Source organism: Aethalodelphis obliquidens, unplaced genomic scaffold (genome assembly GCF_003676395.1).
Source record: "Aethalodelphis obliquidens isolate GAN/ISIS:26980383/991018 unplaced genomic scaffold, ASM367639v1 scaffold12, whole genome shotgun sequence".
NCBI classification, from domain to species: Eukaryota; Metazoa; Chordata; class Mammalia; order Artiodactyla; family Delphinidae; genus Aethalodelphis; species Aethalodelphis obliquidens.
Genome location: NW_020837956.1, coordinates 5,678,875 through 5,702,368, shown reverse-complemented (window position 1 = coordinate 5,702,368; position 23,494 = coordinate 5,678,875). Strand labels below are relative to the sequence as shown.

The 23,494-nt window shown below is 36.8% G+C and overlaps 1 protein-coding gene across 10 annotated transcripts in view; it reads left to right on the top strand.

Moving 5' to 3' along the window:
• Positions 1-23,494, top strand: part of SOCS5 (suppressor of cytokine signaling 5) — a 63,481-nt gene that overhangs the window by 27,139 nt on the left and 12,848 nt on the right. For 4 of the 10 annotated variants that reach the window (XM_027113193.1, XM_027113195.1, XM_027113191.1 and 1 more), the window contains exon 2: positions 3,555-3,650. The exons of 4 other annotated variants lie outside the window; for them this stretch is intronic. The gene's annotated coding sequence lies outside the window, so the exon portion shown is untranslated. Of the gene's footprint in view, positions 1-3,554; positions 3,651-3,766; positions 3,815-4,231; positions 4,364-18,598; positions 18,692-23,494 lie in introns of those variants that run through there. 2 more of the 10 variants (XR_003434049.1, XM_027113194.1) reach the window with 2 other exon arrangements.

Genomic DNA, 23,494 nt, shown 5'->3' with positions numbered 1-23,494 from the left:
GGCACAGATAGTGACAGGCTGGGATTTGAACACAGGACCCAAGGTGTGTTCCCAGGACCAGCATCATCAGACCCACATGAGAACTTGCTAGAAATGCAAAATCTCTAACCCCGCCTCAGATCTACTAAATCAGAATTCTGGGAATGGGGCCCAGTAATTTGTTTTGATGAGCCTCTGTTAATCTGATATATGCTAAATTTGAGCACCACTTCTCTGTGCTGTAGGACTTAACAATACTATGTTTTAGTTTCTTAGCAGAACTTTAATATAAGAAACAGAAGTAGCTTTTCACCCTTGTTTGAGACATATGGTAGTACGTTGAGTGAGAACTAATTTTCTTACTCATGTCACTAACATATAGCTTTAAAATCACACTTTTCTATATTATTCAAGCTTATGGTAGTTTAAATACTATGAATTTTAAAAATGTAAATGTGTGTGTATGCAAAGAAATCAATTTAGATGTGGTTTTTGACCAATAAATCACTTAGCCTCTGGTAATTACTATGTTATATAATGCTCTGTATTTTAAATTTTAGGATATTATTACTGATTTCCCTCAATTTCAGGGTAGCTTTTGATACAGGTTTAGAATAATATTGGGTTGGAAAAAATGGCCCATATTTGCAGGATAGGTCCTATTTTGTGTAATTGTATTTTTTTCACAAAAGATTAAATGTATCGTTATAACTAAATTTAATTTGCATATTCTTGTAAGACATTTTTTTTTTTTTATTGAAGTATAGTTGATTTAAAATGTTGTGTTAGTTTCTGGTATACAGCAAAGTGATTCAGGTATACATAGCTATATATATTCTTTTTCACATTCTTTTCTATTATGGTTTATTACAAGATATTGAATATAGTTTCCTGTGCTCTACAGTACGACCTTGTTGTTTACTTATTTTATATATAGTAGTTTGTATTTGCTAATCGCGAACTCCTAATTTATCCCTCCCCACCTCCTTTCCCCTTTGGTAACCATAAGTTTGTTTTCTATGTATGTAAGTCTGTTTCTGTTTTATAAATAAGTTCATTTGTATCATATTTTAGATTCCACATGTAAGTGATATCATATGGTATTTGTCTTTGTCTGATTTCACTTAGTATGATAATCTCTAGGTCCATCCATGTTGCTGCAAATGGCATTATTTCATTCTTTTTTATGGCTAATTAGTATTCCATTGTGTGTGTGTGTGCGTGTGTGTGTGTATGCTACATCTTCTTTATCCATTTATCTGTTGATGGACATTTAGGTGGCTTCCATGTCTTGGCTATTGTGAATAAGTGCTGCTGTGAACATAGGGATGCATATATCTTTTTGAATTGTAGTTTTCTCTGGATATATGCCCCAGGAGTGGAATTGCTGGATCATATGGCAACTCTACTTTTATGTTTTTAGGGAACCTCCATACTGTTTTCCATAGTGGCTGCACCAATTTACATTCCCACCAACAGTGTAGGAGGGTTCCTTTTTCTCCACACCCTCTCCAGCATTCATTTGTAGACTTTTTAATCATGGCCATTCTGACCGGTGTGAGGTGATATCTCATTGTAGTTTTGATTTGCATTTCTCTAATAATTAGCAATGTTGAGCATCTTTTCATGTGCCTTTTGGCTATCTGTATGATAAGACATTTTAAATAAATTTACGAATCAGGAAAAAAAGTCTGTTAGAGCACATCTTCAGAATCTGTTTTTTTTTTTTAATTAGCTTACAATCCACATATACTTTGAGGTATGTAGATTAGTAGATTAGATTAGTAGGCATATGTAGATTAGTTATGGAGCATTTTCTTCTGTGATAATCTCTCCTCTTACTAATAGAGTAGCTGGCGGTTGGGGCAGAGAAGATATTCTTTATTGTAGAAATAGGTTGGTTTTTTTGTTTGTTTGTTTTGTTTTTTTTGCAGTACGCGGGCCTCTCCCTGCTGTGGCCTTTCCCGTTGCGGAGCACAGGCTCCGGACGCGCAGGCTCAGTGGCCATGGCTGACGGGCCCAGCCGCTCCGCGGCATGTGCGATCTTCCCGGACCGGGGCACGAACCCGTGTCCCCTGCATCGGCAGGCGGAGGACTCTCAACCACTGCGCCACCAGGGAAGCCCAAATACCAAGTTCTTACCATAGACTAGATGCTGTTCCGTTATTACTTAGTATGATAACCACTTGTGAAAAGAAACCATGGATGTAAGCATATAATAAAAATGTGTTATAATCAGATGGCCGTAGTTATACTGTAGTTCATGGACCTCATTTGCCTTAAAAGGCAGATTCTAATCTTTACCTAATCTAGAAATTACCAAATTATATGTATGCTTCCTCTTTTCTGTATTGTCCATATTCCTCTCCCATAACTCTCAGGACTCGTAATCTTTTCTTTGTGCCAGGTATTTCTTCTAGTCCTCGTCATTTACAGAAATAATCGTGTGCCTTTCTCTAATAGAAATAAGGCTTTCTTTTTCTTCCTGACCCTGTCCTCACCATACCATAATCCGTATTGCTTTGTTTTCTGACTGAGCCATTTGGCTCTTCTAGAATATGAAAGAATCACCAGTGAAGTCACAGTCATTTAATACAACCAAGTACAGGAATAAATCACCCTTTTTAATCATGGCATGTACGACCCTTTAGAGTCTTTCTTCCTGGCTTTTCAGGTTGCTTTTTCTTTTACTTCACTCCACCTATCCTGTACTTCAGCCATCTAAACCACTCCTCACCTTTGGAAAGCCAGATCCTGTCCTCTCTGTCTGCCTGAAACACCTTTCTCTACTCTACTCAGCAGGCAACTAATTCATTCTTTAAAACCTAGCTCAAAATCACCTTTTCTGTGAAACCTTCCCCGACCCTCTGCATTAGTTATGATTAGGTACAGTGACAAGTAACAGAACCTCCAAAATAACAATGGTCTAAAAACAAGAGAGAATTTATATCTCTCCTATAACAGTGGACTTTGCAGTGTGGGGCTGAAATGACAGCTCTGCTTCATGATGTCATTAGGGAAGTAATGTCTACCTCATGGCTTCAGAATCTCTCACATTTAACCCTTGTCCTCACCATCCAAAATGGAGCTATCTGTCTTATGCTCTATGATGTACAAGGGAACAAAAAAGGGACTAAGGGCATTTGAGAGCTATCTCTTAACATTTCCCTAAAGCTCCCAAATTATGTATCTGCTTGCATCTCATTGGCCTCAAGGAAGGCCTGGAAATAGTCTTTATTCTTGGTGGCTGTGTACCAGCTAATCGTATTATTATGGAAGAAGAACAGGTATGGAGTACAGCTAGTAGTGTGCCACACTTCCCCAGCTAGAGGTAGTTTCTTTGTGCTTTGTGTTCCCGACAGCACTCTAATTAATTAGTATTTAAGTTGTATTAGAATTCATTTGTCTTCTTCACCAGATTGTGGACTTCTAAAGGCATTCAGGAAAATTACAGCAAAAGTATCAGAGACAAAAGCAGGGAGTGATGTTTAAATACCTATGTGAACAAGGGAATTGCTTATATAGAGCTGATTTCTTAGACTTACATTTTTTTTTCTATTTTCTCCATTTTGTAGAGGGAAGTGGACACTGACAATAGTAGAGGGCATGGCTTCTCCTGTTCAATAATGCCTCAAAATTGATCACACAGAGAGAACACAGTTATTTAAAAGGTGATATATTCTCTGTATTATACTGTTTTTTTTTAAATTGTGGTAAAATATACATAAAAGTTACCATTGTAACCATTTTTTTTATTTTTTATTTTTATTTATTTATTTATTTGCAGTACGCGGGCCTCTCACTGTTGTGGCCTCTCCCGTTGCGGAGCACAGGCTCCGGATGCGCAGGCCCAGCGGCCATGGCTCACGGGCCCAGCCACTCCGTGGCACGTGGGATCTTCCCAGACCGGGGCACAAACCTGTGTCCCCTGCATTGGCAGGCGGACTCTCAACCACTGCGCCACCAAGGAAGCCCCATTGTAACCATTTTTAAGTGTACTGTTCTGTGGCATTAAGTTCATTCACACTGTTGTGCAACCATCACCACAATCCATCACCAGAACTTTTCTATCTTCCCTGAGATTCAGAACCCATTAAACACTAACTCCCTGTTACCCCCTTCCCCAAGCCCCTGGCAACCACCATTCTACTTTGTCTATGAATTTGACGACTCTAGAAATTTTATATAAGAGGAATCTGTATTTGCTCTTTTGTGACTGGCTTATTTCACTTAGAAGGTCTTCAAGGTTCATCGTGTTGTAGCATGTGTCAGAATTTCTTTCCTTTTTAAGGCTAAATATATTGTTATATATATGTACCACATTTTATTTGTCCTTTCATCTATCAGTGGACAATTGGATTGCTGTGTTACACTGTTGTTTTTGGTAAGATTTTTGTTTTCTAAAGATATTCTCCACACAAATAATGTCTTATTATAAGTTCACCACAACTACCCCCAGACACAAACCACATAATAACATATCTTTTTAAAAGGAAATTTAACAAAAATGCGAAGAAGATAAAAACAATCATCTATATTAGAAATTTATTTTTATAGGAAGTAATGCCCCCTCCCAATCACAGTTTCTGAAGTATAAACTAAAAAATAAAATTAAGTTATGAAAAACATTATCCTGGTGTCAAATCTGGAAAAAGGTACAAGAGTGGAATTAGAAGAAATATAGTAGTTTTTCACAAGAAAATATTAAATTTTGTTATATTTAAGAGTCTCTTGATGATATGATAGAGACACAAAGGAGAGTGCAACCTATGAATCCCTATTCTTTTGAAATATGGAAATTTTACCAGTGGACAGTGAGAAAGAAATGGCTATAGCTGTAGCCTGCTGGATTTGCTTTTATGATATTTCTCCAGCATTGAAGAGAAAAGGGTTATAAATGGTGGAGTAAGGAAAAGTAGCTCCATTTCTCTCACCTCACCTCCTTTGTTATCAGATGGGAGTTAGTTTAGTGACAATAATTATTGGATGTTTGATTGCTGGTAATGTGACTGATGCCTAGAAAATTCTGGGGTTTGGCCTCTATCCCACTGTATACATAGTCCAAATTGGTAGTTAAATTCTTACTAAAATTCTGAGTAAGCTTTCAAATAGTTACTTAAATAAAATGCATGTCCAGTGGTTTAAACTGGATCTCACAGATACTTTCCCATTGCAGCTGATTGTTTGGTCAGCTTGGCAAAATGGTGAGTCATACTTCTCTAGCCAGCCACAGACCAGCTGTTGATTTACTCAGTTACTTGAGCCAAGACCGAAGCACCAGAATAGAATAGAGCACCTTGGCTCTGATACCGATTTATCTTTTTCCTAAAAGTCTGGATGTAAATTTCCATCCTTCCCCTAGGTGTTTTGAGTTACAAGAAGCAGTCTAAGAGTTCTTTGTCTTTTAAATCTTTTAGTACTGTTGTAGCAATAAAATTGACATGCCTGAAAGGATCTGAGAAGAACAGAACACATTGTGGTGTTAGCTGTAAACTCTTTTAGGGAAATTAGAACTTGATGTAGACATTAAAAATAGAATTGAATGGTGGAGGACAAAGTAGTGGAGGTGTTTTAGAGCAAGAATTAAGTTTGGATATAAAATGAGGCCTAATTATGGATGGCAGTGAGTGAAGGTCAGCCACGAGAAGCTGTGTGTGACTGTTGAATGTTCCTGAAAGGAAATGAGTCTGGCGGTGTTAGGAGTTAGGAAGAGCGGAGAGACTAAGGTGTTGCAGAAATCCAGGAAAGTGGCAATAGAAATCTGGACAAGGTTATTGGCAGTGAAAGTGCAGAAAAAAAGGTAAATTTGAGAGCCATTCTGGGAAAAGAAACTATAATTGTGTCACATGGAAGAAGAGTAAAATAAAAAAATTTCTAAGAAATTCCGTGGTGTACTGATATCCCATTTTGGGGAGAACTCTTGAATTAACTTTAGATATGGTGAATTTGAGGTGCGATGGGGAATAGCCAAAATAAGACAGATTTTTTAGGCTATTAGTGGACTGAAAAGCGGGTGGAATGTGTGGACTAGACTTGTGCTTCTGGTACAAATCTAGCTGTACTCAAGGAGGTAAGAATTGGTCCTAGAAAATACCTGATTATAACAGTAAAGGCAAGAACATATGTTCTCATAGCTTCTGCATACCTGAAAAGCTCTTAAATAAGTTTTTTTTCCGCCCCCCATTACCTTTATTTCAACTGAAGGGATTAGGTTAGTTAAATAGGTGTAATTCATAAATTACATCCAGGACACTGAAGTTCTTCTCCCATACTATTGAATAAGAAAGTAGAATCTAGATTGCCTTACATAGAAAGATGCAGAACAGGGGCAAAAGAATTTAGATTCTTTCATAAAGAACAACATCTTAGAATAAATAGATATTGTGGCAGAATAATGGCATACCAAGGAGCATTATGTTCTTAAATATTATAAGTTAAGTTATTGAGTTAACTGTATTTACTTGCAGTGTAATTTGTAACATTTGAGTAATCTAGTGTGCAATTGAACGTTTTGTGTTTTTCTTTAGTGGAGCCTTTAGTTGGAGCTGCTGTGCCAAGTGTTTCTTTATGGCTTTCTCTCTCGGAGCAGCTCTTCGTATATGTAGCAAAATATTTAGAACCCTATGGAGTAAAGTAGAAAAGAAACTTGGCAAAAGAGTATTTCTCTTATAATTAGAAATTGTCTTAAGATACAATATGTTACAGCAATGATAAGGCTAATATATTAGAGAAATAATAGCTTAGTGTAGAGATGACTGGCATTTCGCTGAAGATACCTAAGGGGGTAGCGTTTCCCTAGTGCCCTAGTGCCTGCAACAAATACTGCTTACTTCTCACTCGAACCCGCGCCCCCTGCAGTGGAATCACGGAGTCTTAACCACTGGACCGCCAGGGAGGTCCCTGTTCTCTCTCGTGTACACTTCTTTTTTTGCTCTTTATTCCTTCTTTTTATGGTGAAATATAACATATATATAGCACAGTGAATAAAATAGAAAGGTACAGTTTAATGAGTAACTATAAAGCGTATTCACCACCCAGATCAAGAAACAGAACATTGCAAGTATACCAGAAGCCTGCTACGTGCCCCTTGCCAGTCAGACCCCACTTGTATGCATCCCGTCCTATCCTCCAGAAGTAACCATAGTCTCACTTCGGTGATAATCATTTCTTCCTTCTCTTTGAAGTTTATCACCAAGTATGTGTCCCTAAATGATGTAGTTTACTTTTGCCTCTTTTGTATACATATATACAGACATATGTATATATGTCAATACATAATCTTTTGTATCTGACTTATTTTTGTGCCATTTATCCATGTGGTGTGTGTGTATAACATTTTCATTTCTCTGATTATTTGCACACTGTTCCACTGTATGAATATGCCATAATATGTGTGTTCTGTTCCGTTTCCTAATATTGAAAAACTCAGCCTGTGACCATTCTTGTCTATTTTTCTTGGGGCACATGGGCACCAGTATTTCAGGAGTTTATACTTAGGAATGGAATTGCTGGATCATAGGGAATTCACATCTTCCAATTCACTGGATAGTACCAAAGTGTTTTCTAAAGTGGTTATTTATACTCACCCAAGCAGGACATGAGCATTCCTGTTGTTCTCCATTCTTGCCATCAGTTGGTATTGACACACTCAAGTGTTTTGGGCAGGAAAACTGTGTCTCTTATGATTTTATTAAGGAGGATGAGCCCCTTTTCATATTTGAACTTCTTTTTGTGAAGTGCCTGTTAAAAAGGTCTTTTATCCCCTTTTCTATTTGGTTATCAGTTTTTTCCTACTGATTTTTAGAAGTTCTTTATATTTTCTGGATATTAGTATTTTAGTCTCTAAACAATTTTGTGTATTGAGAATTTTGTTTCCTTCCCTGTGTTTTTGATGATTAGAGAAGCCTTTAATTTTAATGTCATATGACTTATTCTTTTCCTTACAGATGATACTTCTTTTTTCCTGTGAAAATTTGCAGATATTTTCTTAGATTTGTCCTAAGTACTTCATATCATTGATGCTATTGCAAATGGTATGTAATTTTACATTTTGTTTTGTTTGTTGCTGACAGGTAGGACCACAATAGATATTTTATATACTGATTTGTATCTACCAACGCTTCCACATTCTTGTTAATTCTAACAATTTTTTAGATAATTTTGAATCTTTTAAAATACACAATTATTTCATCTGAGAATAATGATAACTCTTTTTTTCAGACCTGTAGAGATGAATTTAAACAATGCCTTTTATTCCTTAACTTGCCTTATTCTGCTGATTAGGACCTCTATCACAATGTAGAATAGGAAGGATGATAATAGGTATCCTTTTCTTCTTCCAATCTCAGCATTTCTTCAAGGATAAGGTTAGCTGTCGTTTTTTGGAAATGCTCTTTATTTAAGTTAGGTAAGGTTACTTTTCAGTCTTAGTTTACTAAAAATTTTCATCAGAAATATATGTTGAATTTTATGAAATACTTTTCATTTTATTTTATTTTTTATTTCTTTTTTTTATGAAATACTTTTTCTACATCTAATGAGATTATCATGTATTTGTTGTTCTCAAACTATCAGTGTAATAAATTACATTAATTTTCTAATGTTAATTCAACCTTTCATTCCTAGGCTGTATCTAACTTGATCATTTTTATATACTATTGGATTCAGCTCGCTAATATTTTGTTTTAAAAAACTTGTATTTATATTCATGACTGAGATTAGCCTGTATTCTTTCTTCTCATAGTGTCCTTGTTAGGCTTTGCTATCAGGTATATTAGCCTAATAAAATAAGTTGGGGAATGTTTCCCTGTTCTGATCTCTGAAAGAGCTTGTGTAAGATTGGAATTTTTTTTTTTCCTTAAATAATGATAGAATTCACCAATGAAGTTATCTAGGCCTTGGGATTTTCTTTTTGGAAAGAATTTGACTACAGATACTTTAATGTTATTATATTTTATTTCCTGTGGACTCTTGTTCTCACTTACGATGTCTTCTGTATGCTTATATTTGACTGTGTCTAATGCTTTTTGTTTTTAAAATTACTTGTGGGTATTCTTTGAGGCCTAGAATGAAGTTGTCTTCCTTCAGAGAGGGTTTATATTTCCTTCTGCTATAAGATGTGTGTAGGTATCATTAGCCCAGAAACATTTTAAAAGAATTTCACAGTTTGAAGTTCCCTGGATTAGGAGTCCATGCAGACACAGACTGCAAACCCCTGCCCAGGCTGCTCAAACTTCTTAGGGACCTACATCCTGGATGTTCTATCCACCATTCTCTTTTTCTCCTGCTTCTCTCTGAGCTAAAGCAATCTTCCCTGCAATCTCCTGAGGGTGGGATTAGGCTTTAGATTCAGTTGTAGTTTACCTTTACCTGAGGTTATAGCCTTTTAGGATCCCAGTTTAATGTGGGGAAGAGTTCCCTTGCACTCTCTACCTTTTGAAGAATCTGTGTTTGAGAAATTTGTTGCCCTCATCCTGTGAGGCCAGTGAAACCAAAGACCTAATTTACGGAGCTCTATCTACAATTGCCCTCAGGACCAGAGTATCTTCAGGGAGTCCTATTACCTCTCTAGGTTCTAGTTGCTCCTAGTTTGTCTGGCAGTTTCCCACCATCTTGTCAGCTTTTTATTTTAAGGTGTTTTGGGTTTTTTTGTATCTAAGGACTTTTAATTGTTTTCAGTAGTTGGGTTGATCTAAAAAATCCTAGTCTGTCATTACTAGAAATTGTAGTTCCTCTTAATTTTTTTCCCCCACTTAGTCTTCTATTTCTTTTGTTGACTTCAGCCTCCATGTTAATGCCTTAGTTTCACAAACATTCATATATTGAGTATCTAATATGTATCAAGCATGACACAAAACAAAGTCCTTGCTTTCTTGAAGTTAACACTGTAGTGGATTCTGGATTGTGGGGAAAGTTGCAGCACCATTGGACAGCATTTTCCACACTGATTCACAGAGCATTGGTGACCTGTGAAATCCTAGTAAGGTTGCCATTGTCAAGTAAATTTGAGAAATAATGCCCAGGAGGATATCCTCTCTTAGAGAGCTAAGGCACTAACGTATTTGAACTGAAACCGTTATTTGTAGAATACCTCTTAATATCTCATTAGCATACTAGAATTCCAGGGAACATGATTTATGAAATGTTGGAGTAGGACTAATGTATTAAACATCTCTATATTATTTACATGTTGTCACAGAGCAATTTCAACTTCTGCTTTCCCATAGTCATGTCTAAGGGGAACATCTGCTGAGGGAGTAAACCAAGGCAGCTGTGCTCTGCATTCTGAACGACTTTCCTTACTTGGCCGTGGGTAGTTAGACTAGCATGGGTACCCAAATCAAAGATGCCAGACATAGGTCAGTCACTGGCCAACCAGAGAAAGTGCAGAAAGTGCTGAATTAAGTTCTCACAGATCTCATTGGTTGGTTAAAGAAATAGAGCTCCTGCTTTCAACTTTATGTCTAGATGTACTCCGGACTGACAAGTAAGGGAGAGTGGTGGTTTCTGTAAGGATACATGTGATGATGCGGGTCACAAAACTCACAAAAAGAAACATATTTGGCAGTTAAGCAGTGGAAGAAGCAGAATTTGAAAAGTCAAGAGAAAGAGATAGAAGGGACCTATGATGGACCAAGAATTAGCCAAAGGTATGGCAGGGTGGCAACTATGAGATAGAAAAAGAATCAGGCGGAGAAGCAGAGACCAGCTTGTGTATGAATTCTTGTTTCCCTTATCATCAAATTCATACTTACAATCAGTTCTCCTCCCCCACCACACACAGCTACATCTGCCAACCTGAGTGTCAGTACCCTGCCACCAGAAGAGACTGATACATAAGGAAAGAGTTGGATTCATAAGACTGATGTATGAGTTGAATTCATATCAGTATTGCTTTTTTGATTAACATTTTTATAACAATGGAATACCCACCATTCCTACCCCTGCTTTTTTCTTCTCTTTTTATTACATTTTGGAAACTCATCTTCTAAGCTCAGCTGTGCTAGCAGTGTTAATGTTGTATTGCGTCACATAATCTATTTCTGTTGGTTATCCTATAAATCGGGGGTCCCCAACCCCCGGTCCACGGACTAACACCGGTCCACGGCCCAATACCGGTCCGCAGCCCAATACCGGTCCGCGGCTTGTTAGGAACCAGGCCGCACAGCAGGAGGTGAGCGGCGGTGGGCGGGGCGGGGGGCGAGCCAAGCTTCATCTGCTGCTCCCCATCGCTCGCATTACCGCCTGAACCACCACCCCCCAACCCCCTCCGTGGAAAAATTGTCTTCACGAAACCAGTCCCTGGTGCCAGAAAGGTTGGGGACCGCTGCTATAAATAGTATCTCCATATACAAAAGAATGCACATTACTTACTCTTGGTACTCTTTGGCAAAGAATATTTCCTACTTCCCAATCCAATGTTATTTGCTACTGATCCCCAATACTGTTTGAGAATCACGTTGGCTTTAGTGGAGATCTCCATATTTGTTATTCCTTTCTCCACTGATTGTGTTCATCTGCCCCTCTAACCCCCATTTCTTTGTGTCTTTTTCCTCCACACTCTTCCCCCACCTTTTCTTTAAAAAGTTTTCTTAATACTTCATTATTTATTTCTTCTGCATTTTACACATAATTTGGGGTTTATAATATGAAATTAGATTGGTCTTTTTGAGGATCTACTTCCTTTTTATTTATTATTATTAGGTGTTTTTTTTTGCAGTACGCGGGCCTCTCACTGTTGTGGCCTCTCCCATTGCGGAGCACAGGCTCCGGATGCGCAGGCTCAGCGGCCATGGCTCACGGGCCCAGCCGCTCCGCGGCATGTGGGATCTTCCCGGACCGGGGCACGAACCCGTGTCCCCTGCATCGGCAGGCGGACTCTCAACCACTGCGCCACCAGGGAAGACCCTACTTCCTTTTTAAATAACATTTTTCCAGCCAGGAAATTCGTACATTTGAATGTAATGTCTTGGAAAGTACAGAAAAGAAAAAAGAAAAAATGAAATTACAATAATCAAAAACCACCCAAAATAACCACAGTAGTATTTCCTATCCATAAACTTTTTATTAAAATATGTTTATATGTATATGTTGAGGTCAATTTATATACTGTTTTATAACCATATTTATTTTATATCATGAATATTTCCAGAACATTAAATGCTCTAGAAACATGGTTTTAATGTCTATTATTCCAGTAAATGAAAGCACTACAATTTATTTAACCAATCCTCTATTAACTGAACAATACAGTTATTGCCAATTTTTTTCCTAATATTATGCCATGGTGAATATCTCTTGCATATAAACCTTTGTGTCTTTATCTGATTATTTTCTTGGAGTACACTCCTATTGTGAAACCTTGAGTCAAAAGGTATATACATCTTTTCAAAGTTTTGATACATAATACTATATAAAATTTCTTTCTTGAAATGCCATGTGGATTTATATCCTCACATCAATGTGTAAAAATACTAGCTTCACAATACCATGCTTAGGTACTACCATTAAGATGTAAAAGAGGGCTTCCCTGGTGGCGCAGTGGTTGAGAGTCCGCCTGCCGATGCAGGGGACACGGGTTCGTGCCCCGGTCCGGGAAGATCCCACATGCCGCGGAGCGGCTGGGCCCATGCGCCATGGCCGCTGAGCCTGCGCGTCCGGAGCCTGTGCTCCGCAATGGGAGAGGCCACAACAGTGAGAGGCCCGGGTACCGCAGGAAAAAAAAAAAACAAAAAATAAAAGAAATAAAAACAAACTTTGCCAAGTTGATAAGGGAAAAATCTTTTTTTTTTTTTTAACATCTTTATTGGGGTATAATTGCTTTACAATGGTGTGTTAGTTTCTGCTTTATAACAAAGTGAATCAGTTATACATATACATATGTTCCCATATCTCTTCCCTCTTGCGTCTCCCTCCCTCCCACCCTCCCTATCCCACCCCTCCAGGCTGTCACAAAGCACCGAGCCAATATCCCTGTGCCATGCGGCTGCTTCCCACTAGCTATCTACCTTACTACGTTTGTTAGTGTGTATATGTCCATGACTCTCTCTCTTGCCCTGTCGCAGCTCACCCTTCCCCCTTCCCATAACCTCAAGTCCGTTCTCTAGGATGTCTGCGTCTTTATTCCTGCCTTAACCCTAGGTTCTTCATGACATTTTTTTTTTCTTAAATTCCATATATATGTGTTAGCATACGGTATTTGTCTTTTTCTTTCTGACTTACTTCACTCTGTATGACAGACTCTAGGTCTATCCACCTCATTACAAATAGCTCAGTTTCGTTTCTTTTTATGGCTGAGTAATATTCCATTGTATATATGTGCCACATCTTCTTTATCCATTCATCCGATGATGGACACTTAGGTTGTTTCCATCTCCGGGCTATTGTAAATAGAGCTGCAATGAACATTTTGGTACATGACTCTTTTTGAATTTCGGTTTTCTCAGGGTATATGCCCAGTAGTGGGATTGCTGGGTCATATGGTAGTTCTATTTGTAGCTTTTTAAGGAACCTCCATACTGTTCTCCATAGTGGCTGAACCAATTCACATTCCCACCAGCAGTGCAAGAGTGTTCCCTTTTCTCCACACCCTCTCCAGCATTTATTGTTTCTAGATTTTTTGATGATGGCCATTCTGACTGGTGTGAGATGATATCTCATTGTAGTTTTGATTTGCATTTCTCTAATGATTAATGATGTTGAGCATTCTTTCATGTGTTTGTTGGCAGTCTGTATATCTTCTTTGGAGAAATGTCTATTTAGGTCTTCTGCCCATTTTTGGATTGGGTTGTTTGTTTTTTTGTTATTGAGCTGCATGAGCTGCTTGTAAATTTTGGAGATTAATCCTTTGTCCATTGATTCGTTTGCAAATATTTTCTCCCATTCTGAGGGTTGTCTTTTGGTCTTGTTTATGGTTTCCTTTGCTGTGCAGAAGCTTTGAAGTTTCATTAGGTCCCATTTGTTTATTTTTGTTTTTATTTCCATTACTCTAGGAGGTGGGTCAGAAAGGATCTTGCTGTGATTTATGTCATAGAGTGTTCTGCCTATGTTTTCCTCTAAGAGTTTGATAGTTTCTGGCCTTACATTTAGGTCTTTAATCCATTTTGAGCTTATTTTGGTGTATGGTGTTAGGGAGTGATCTAATCTCATACTTTTACATGTACTTGTCCAGTTTTCCCAGCACCACTTATTGAAGAGGCTGTCCTTTCTCCACTGTACATTCCTGCCACCTTTATCAAAGATAAGGTGTCCATATGTGCATGGGTTTATCTCTGGGCTTTCTATCCTGTTCCATTGATCTGTCTTTCTGTTTTTGTGCCAGTACCATACCGTCTTGATAACTGTAGCTTTGTAGTATAGTCTGAAGTCAGGGAGCCTGATTCCTCCAGTTCCTTTTTTCGTTCTCAAGATTGCTTTGGCTATTCGGGGTCTTTTGTGTTTCCATACAAATTGCAAAATTTTTTGTTCTAGTTCTGTGAAAAATGCCAGTGGTAGTTTGATAGGGATTGCATTGAATCTATAGATTGCTTTGGGTAGTAGAGTCATTTTCACAATGTTGATTCTTCCAATCCAAGAACATGGTATATCTCTCCATCTATTTGTATCATCTTTAATTTCTTTCATCAGTGTCTTATAATTTTCTGCATACAGGTCTTTTGTCTCCTTAGGTAGGTTTATTCCTAGATATTTTATTCTTTTTGTTGCCATGGTAAATGGGAGTGTTTTCTTGATTTCACTTTCAGATTTTTCATCTTTAGTATATAGGAATGCCAGAGATTTCTGTGCATTAATTTTGTATCCTGCCACTTTACCAAATTCATTGATTAGCTCTAGTAGTTTTCTGGTAGCATCTTTAGGATTCTCTATGTATAGGATCATGTCATCTGCAAACAGTGACAGCTTTACCTCTTCTTTTTCGATTTGGATTCCTTTTATTTCCTTTTCTTCTCTGATTGCTGTGGCTAAAACTTCCAAAACTATGTTGAATAAGAGTGGTGACAGCCCACGTGGTAAAAATAAAAAAAAAAAAAAAAAAAAGAGTGGTGAGAGTGGGCAACCTTGTCTTGTTCCTGATCTTAGTGGAAATGCTTTCAGTTTTTCACCATTGAGGATGATGTTTGCTGTGGGCTTGTCATATATGGCCTTTATTATGTTGAGGAAAGTTCCCTCTATGCCTACTTTCTGCAGGGTTTTTATCATAAATGGGTGTTGAATTTTGTCAAAAGCTTTCTCTGCATCTATTGAGATGATCATATGGTTTTTCTCCTTCAATTTGTTAATATGGTTTATCACATTGATAGATTTGCGTATATTGAAGAATCCTTGCATTCCTGGAATAAACCCCACTTGATCATGGTGTATGATCCTTTTAATGTGCTGTTGGATTCTGTTTGCTAGTATTTTGTTGAGGATTTTTGCATCTATGTTCATCAGTGATATTGGCCTGTAGTTTTCTTTCTTTGTGACATCCTTGTCTGGTTTTGGTATCAAGGTGATGGTGGCCTCGTAGAAGGAGTTTGGGAGTGTTCCTCCCTCTGCTATATTTTGGAAGAGTTTGAGAAGGATAGGTGTTAGCTCTTCTCTAAATGTTTGATAGAATTCGCCTGTGAAGCCATCTGGTCCTGGGCTTTTCTTTGTTGGAAGATTTTTAATCACAGTTTCGATTTCAGTGCTTGTGATTGGTCTGTTCATATTTTCTGTTTCTTCCTGATTCAGTCTTGGCAGGTTGTGCATTTCTAAGAATTTGTCCATTTCTTCCAGATTGTCCATTTTATTGGCATAGAGTTGCTTGTAGTAATCTCTCATGATCTCTTTTATTTCTGCAGTGTCAGTTGTTACCTCTCCTTTTTCATTTCTACTTCTATTGATTTGAGTCTTCTCCCTTTTTTTCTTGATGAGTCTGGCTAGTGGTTTATCAATTTTGTTTATCTTCTCAAAGAACCAGCTTTTAGTTTTATTGATCTTTGCTATTGTTTCATTTATTTCTGATCTGATTTTTATGATTTCTTTCCTTCTGCTAGCTTTGGGGTTTTTTTGTTCTTTCTCTAACTGCTTGAGGTGCAAGGTTAGGTTGTTTATTCTAGATGTTTCCTGCTTCTTAAGGTGGGCTTGTATTGCTATAAACTTCCCCCTTAGAACTGCTTTTGCTGCATCCCACAAGTTTTGGGTCGTTGTGTCTCCATTGTCATTTGTTTCTATGTATTTTTTGATTTCCTCTTTGATTTCTTCAGTGATCACTTCATTATTAAGTAGTGTATTGTTTAGCCTCCATGTGTTTGTATTTTTTACAGATCTTTTCCTGTAATTGATATCTAGTCTCATGGCGTTGTGGTCAGAAAAGATACTTGATACAATTTCAATTTTCTTAAATTTACCAAGGCTTGATTTGTGACCCAAGATATGATCTATCCTGGAGAATGTTCCATGAGCACTTGAGAAAAATGTGTATTCTGTTGTTTTTGGATGGAGTGTCCTATAAATATCAATTAAGTCCATCTTGTTTAATGTATCATTTAAAGCTTGTGTTTCCTTATTTATTTTCATTTTGGATGATCTGTCCATGGGTGAAAGGGAAAAATCTTATATCACACTTTAATCTAGATGTCTGATCAATACTAATGACCTTTTTCATATATTTATTGGCCAAGTGTTGTGATTTTTCTGTACATGTCCTTTGCTCTTTTCTATTTGAGGTGGTGTGTTTTATCTTCTTATAAATGTATTAACACTTGGTCATATGTTGAAAATTTTTTCCAACTCATCACTTGTCCTTTAATTTTGTTTATGGCATTTTTTGACATGTAAAAGTTTTAAATGTTCAGTCATTAAGTATTTTGATAATTTCGTTTTGGTCTCTTTCTTTAGCATGTTGTTTAAATAGACTTTCCCATCTCTTCTTTGAGAGGTTAAATGGTTTCTTATATTTACTTATTTATGTTGAGTCTGTTTTTACAATTCATTGAAATGCTCACCCATTCTTCTAATATTGGAAGATTTGAGATTACAAACTCTGAGATCCAGATGTATAGAGTTTTCTAGTTTCAGAAAATCTGTTAACTTTATTTTTACTCCCATCTACTTCCAAAAAGAAGGAAAAAAATTAATTAACAATAAACCTACACTTGGACATTTAGTATGATGATAATTGATTTAGACTTATGCAGGGGCATGTGAGGGATATCTCAAAGTCTGTCAGAAGTTTATAAACTAAGGCCTTCCATTTGGGTCTCCTGTTAGTAATAGCAGAGAGGAGGAGGAACAATCAGTTACATGTTTCACATTGTCTGCTTAAAGGAAACATATCAGTTTTCTTAAAAGAGAAATCTTGGCAGTGAAGTCAAAGATGAATTTTTTGTGTGGGTATTTATGTGAAGAATGATGTCTTGATACCACTTTTATAGAACATAGAATAATACAAGGCAGTTTATTTTATAAACTCTTAATAAAAGTTAAGGGCATAATATTAAGTTCTAATTATGGTAGAGTACTATGTCTGCAGGCAGTCAAAATAATACAAACCACACATGTGTCTTTCTGGTGAAGTAGTTTGATAAGGGGTAGAGCTTAGACAATCTCTGGTTAGATATTTCTTAAACTAGCTCTTTCAGCATAATAGTTGAGATTTTTAAAAATCAGATTTTGATTCATGTATATTTGTGATTTCTATTTAGAAATAGCAATTGTGGAATGATTCATACACATTAGGTCGACGTGTTTAACTGGAAAGTTTGACATTTTATTGTGAGAATTAGCCTACTATTTGAGAAGGTGGAGAATTATCTCATATAAGTGGGTTTCCAGAATTACCTGCCATCAGTTATACAATTTTTGCTTGCTACACTTCAAACAGTTATAATGTGAACAGTTTAATAGTAAATCTTACTTCATTTCAGATCTGACAGAATGTCTAAGAATTTTTTGTTTTTCATGAGGTACTGCTTCCTTCATTATCAAAGAATATTGAGAATTAAGTGTACTTTAAGCTGCTCAATTCATCTTTGAAACTATTTAAACTTACTTTATCTGTGAAATAACCCTCATTTTTAAGCTGTGTGTAAGGGAAGTAAATATATCTTAAACTGTGTAGGAAGGTTTTTTTTAAGGGAAAACAGGAAGGGGAAAGTTTGTGTTGACAGAACAGTATTGCTTTTATTAGTTTTCTTTTTTTTTGCAGCTGACACTAAACTTGCAGTGTTTATATTGAACATTAAATCAGCACCTGACTGAAACATGACTAGCTAGAGAGTTCAAGACTATTTAGATAACTCAGTATGTTGGACATTAGGGGATTATACTTTGATCAGACAGTAGTATGATTAGGAATCAGAGTTGTATCTGATGTGCTACCGCTAGACCTGAAATAACTTGAGTCTATTTGTGGAATGCTATGCTTATATTTTAAATTCTAATATTTAAAAAAGTCACAGATCGTTGAGGTTAATTAATTCAGTTGCTTGTAGAGGAAGGACTACCTGGGCTTGCCAGAGACAGAGGGTTGCTTATCCTCTTTAACATCTCCCATGAAAGACTGCTCACAACTCTCTTTTGCTTGTTTATTTACATTTTTAACTATTTGAAATATTAATTATTTTTCTAAGAGTTTCTTTGTTTTTATCTTCAGAAGGATTGAAGGGTGACCACTCAGAATTCTCCTTTTTAGAGAAAGACTCTTTATATACATAAAAACAACCCATTGGTTATGTTATTTTTCCAGGTGAGATGATTTCAGCTATATCTTTACATTCCTAAATTATAATACTGATAACTGTTGTTTTTGTTGCTCCTTTTGTGCTGAGTTCTTAATATGTAGAGGAAGCAGCCAGACATCGAGTCCCTTGACTTTTCTTAGCTGCTTGAAATTCTGGGATCAATTTTATGGCAGATGTTCTAGAGGGGAGTGAGAGTGGAGGAAGGTGCACTATTTAAGCAGCTGTTTCAAGTAATACATGCAAATGATGATGAAGACTGAACCTGGGAGAAGGGCAGTGGAGATAGAGAGGATGGGAGGACCTGATAGGGCTCTGGAGTGGACTGTAGACCCCATTTTTCCAGTTCACCACTGCCTAGGGGAAGTATAAAGGCAGTGGTAACTCTAGGATATCTAGCATATTTCTCCCCCTGCAGTTTGAATCTCCTCATCCTTCTGGAACATACAGAAGTTAGGGCTTTGGCTAAAGGCATTATTTTAAAGAAGTGTCCCATCAGCCTGTTTCCTTACCCTTTTAGGTCATGTTCTTTGTTGCATCCATTTTAATTTCAGTTTCCATATGTTTGTTTTTGGCATATAGATCTTGTATCCTGTAACCCTGCTGGGTTTTCTTTTCCTTTTTTTAAAAAATTTTTTTTAAGATTCCTTAGGGTTTTCTATGTGGACAATCATGTCATCTGAAAATGGGTCGTTTTGTTTCTTCCTTTCCTATCAGTTTTGCTTTTTTTTTTTTCTTGCCTTACTGTGATGGCTCTCGCTTCTCTTTTGACCCTAACCTCTTGCTCTGGACACAAGTGATTAGAAATCATAGTTGTTAGACAGATTGACTTTTGCCTGGAACAGAAGTCAGGGTTGCCTGGGTTGGTGCTTTTCTTATGCAGAGATTTTTAATTACTGATTCAAAATCTTTTAGAGTTATGGGCTTTGCTTTTTCATTTGTTTTTGAGTCAGTTTTGAAATTTTATGTTTTTCTAAAAATCTAGCCATCCGTTTTTAAAAAGCGTTTTAATTTATTGGCTTAAAGTTCTTCATCATGGTTTCTTTTAAATGTTCGCTCCTTTTTTAATGTCTTACATTGTGTATCCCTGTAGTTTGTGACCCTAGGCTATTATGCTTTCTAAGGTTTTTTAGTCTCTTGCTCTGGTCTGTGTACTGGCTCAAAGCACTTAACTTCTCTCTAAAGCCTCTGCCCCCACTGCCCTTTTCTCATTTGCAGTTTCCAAACTGCTAAGCACTTCTGCATGTAGTATCAGTAAATGTTAAAATGAATATATATTTTTATCATCTTTTTAGATTACCTGTTTTTCAACTTTTGATAGGTGAGGTTTTATTTCATTTCTGTTAACAAACTAAAGGCTTTTTGATTGTCCTATTTTTTTTTTTTTAAGGGCAGTTGCCTTTTTAAAAAATATTTATTTATTTACTTACTTATTTGGCTGTGTCGGGTCTTAGTTGTGGCACGTGGGATCTTCGTTGCGGCGTGTGGGCTTTACTCTAGCTGTGGTGTGGACTTTAGAGCACGCACGCTTAGTTGCCCCATGGCATGTGGGAGCTTCCCGGACCAGGGCTCGAACCTGCGTCCCCTGCATTGGAAGGCGGATTCTTAACCACTGGACCACCAGGGAAGTCCCTTATTGTCTCATTTTTAAAAAATAAAATACATAACATAAAACTGGGGTATATTGCTTGGAATTTCTGGTCTGTAATTTTGGTCAGAGTGCTTCTCTTGGAATTAGTTTTCTTAAATGGTTAAAAGGTATCCTGTTTTTCTTTACCTCTCCCAGTACTCCTCCCAAATATCTTTCTAAAGCATAGACTAATTTCAAGATGTTTAAAATTTCTTTTTACTTAGGCCGGTTTGAGGATCTAGATTAAAAAACAAAGGAAGTTGTCCTGATTATGTTTTTTCTTTCTTTCTTTCTTTCTTCGATTCATTACAAGCTGTCAAATTATTTGAAGACCTTGGCTTCTTCAGGCCTATAATCTGGCATAGAAGAGAGTAGTATACTTTAGTTTGTAAAGGAATGATAACTGTATTCTAAGTGGTTTTAGGTAAACAATAGAAGGAAAGTGTTACTATTTTAAAAAAATCATTTTAGTCCTTAGAGTCTTTGTATTTCTTGTGATACTAAACTACTAGAGTTACAAAATGGTTATCCTTCCTAGAGAAGGAAATGGTCCAGATTACAGCTGCTCACTTACCATTGGTAATTGAGTATACTTTGTAAATTATTAGCAGGATCACAGTGAGCTCATTGTTAAGCAGTCCCAAATCAGAGATTCTTTTCTGGGTTAAGGCTAACCAGTGTGGTAGCTTGATCCACTAGGTTTCTCAACTGAGAGTTGAGAGTTGCTTTGTTGGTCTTCGTTTCTTTCTAGTTCACCTTTTGGTCGTAAAGGAGATTTGTGTGCCTGTGTGTTGTGGGGTAGGGGTGGGGTTGATGCCCTGTGCTCTAGGGAACGTTACAGGCATTGCCGAGACAGCACTAATCACATACCGTTATGATGCTTAGTAGAAAGTTTTGCTTTTTGCTGCTATCACCAACATGTAGCTTCTGCTGCCCTGTGGATTGGTTGTATAACAGAAGCTACCATTTTTGAGCCCCTGTTATAGACTCAGCTGTACGTACCTTTATGTCGTGTTATCCTCTTAAAAAGCCTTGTAAGAGAGGGGTAGTGGTTCCTGTTTTTAGATGGAAAGGCTGAGGCTTAGATTTCACACAGCTAGTGAGTGCCTGAATTTGCTTTTAGGGCTCTCTGAAGCGAAAGCACATGTTCTTTGTGTTCCACCACAGTCTGCCAGTAACGCTGGCCAGATAAGAAACATTTCAATGAATAGTATGTTTGTTAGTATATTACATAAGATACTTTCTCCATAGAAAAGGAAGCATAGCTTAGGATTTTATGCCTCCCTAGTGTGCAGTATCTATATGGTCAAATTTAAATTGTGGTGGTGTTAAAGACTAAAAAGGAATTTTGAAGCAAAAAAATGAATAAGGATTATGTTCCTGGGCCTTGCCCAGTACTACACAGATTGGCTATGCTTAGTTCAGGTTGTAGATGAGCTATAGCTTCAACTGCTAAGGAACACTGAAATCCCTGTAATGTTTCCTAGGGAATAGTATAGAGGTTTAAATGATTAATAATAGAACTTGCAATCCCGCATGTGTTGTACATAGGAAAATACTGACATTTGTGGCATGTCCTAGAAGAAATGAAAGGGAGAATCATTTATAAAAAGAAAGAGAAGCTAAAGCTTTATGCTGATAGTACTGGTAACATTTTAAAAGTTCCTGTCTTTCTTTTGAGTGTCTCCTGGGAGCCAAAGGCTTTATAGATACGGTTTCTAATCCTCACATCCAACCCATGAGGTGGATATTGTTATCCTCATTTTATCAAGAGGGACACTGAGGTTCAGAAATATGAAGGACTGCATCAAAGTTCACAGCATTCGTAAGTGGTGAAGTTGGAATTCAGCCTCCTCCCTACCACACCCCCTCAACTGACTGCCTCTTGCCTATGCCCTTTTCATTATGTTGCCCCTAAGCAAAGTTCAGGCAGAATCACTACAGGGTTTAAGAATCTGGGATTTTGATGGTTCAGCGCGCCCTCCTGTATGACACTGGAAATTATTAGAATTGTGTGAGTAAAATTGAAGAAGCAGAGATGCAAATTTTAGATACTTTTTTTTTTTTAATCAGAAAAAGAAATAGCTCTTAAATTGTCTTTTTTGGGGGGGACAGTATTAATGCAGAGTCTTTATAACACTGTTACTCTTAATTTGATTTTATGTCCTTTTTCTTTTTTCTTCTTTTTTAAGATGTACTACTGTATTTCCCTTAATATAAAGAAAGAAATATAACAACTTCTTAAACTTTTTTCATCCCTTGAAATTAGGCATGTGGTTTCAAACATATTTTTTTGATAATTTTATTGTTTTTATTTTATTTTTTAACATCTTTATTGGAGCAAACGTATTCTTAGTTGACCATATAGTTGAAAGTAGTATTCTAGAAAAGAAGTGAAATTTAGTCATATAGATCCATTAGTTATAATAATATCAGAATATTTTTGAGTGGTATACAAGCCTACAGAAAGAGTTATGACTTTCATAGTAGATGATAGGCATAGAATATAGACACCAAAACATTCACAATAGGCCTGTGAATATACCCTTTGCTCTGGATTCTTTTGGTCAGAGTAATGTTTCACACATTGCAATTAAAATGGAGCAAGCCAGTAGTTTTCTTTTGAGTGTGCACGTGCTAGGTTTGTCAAATTGTAATATCAGTTTCATCCTTTAATGGAACATTTTGATAAACCACCAAATTGCCATACAGAAAAAAAATCCCCCAGATATTAATGTGCTATTTTCTAAATAGTCTAATTTTCAGTTTTGAATTCTTCTTTTACCTGAGAGCCTTTTATTTTCCTAGTGGGTATTTTTTGTTTAATATTTGGTTATTAATTCCCATTATGGTCAAAATGTGGCTGTATAATTTTTAAAATTTTATTGTGCAATGTATCGTGTACAGGAAAGAATGTGTAAAATTTTAAGTGACGTCTAAAGAATATTTAATAAGTAAAAATCATATAGCCTTTACCCAGCCAAACAAATAGGAAATTAACAGTGTTTTAGAAGCCTTCTGAGTGCCTCTCACTAATTCTATATCCCTCCCCACAAAGGTAACCATTTACCTGCTTTTTATATTCTTACTAGATATGTATACATATCTCAACAACATATTTTGGACTTTGCCTGTTTAAAAGATAAATTGATTCATAGTGTATATATCTTAATTTCGTATC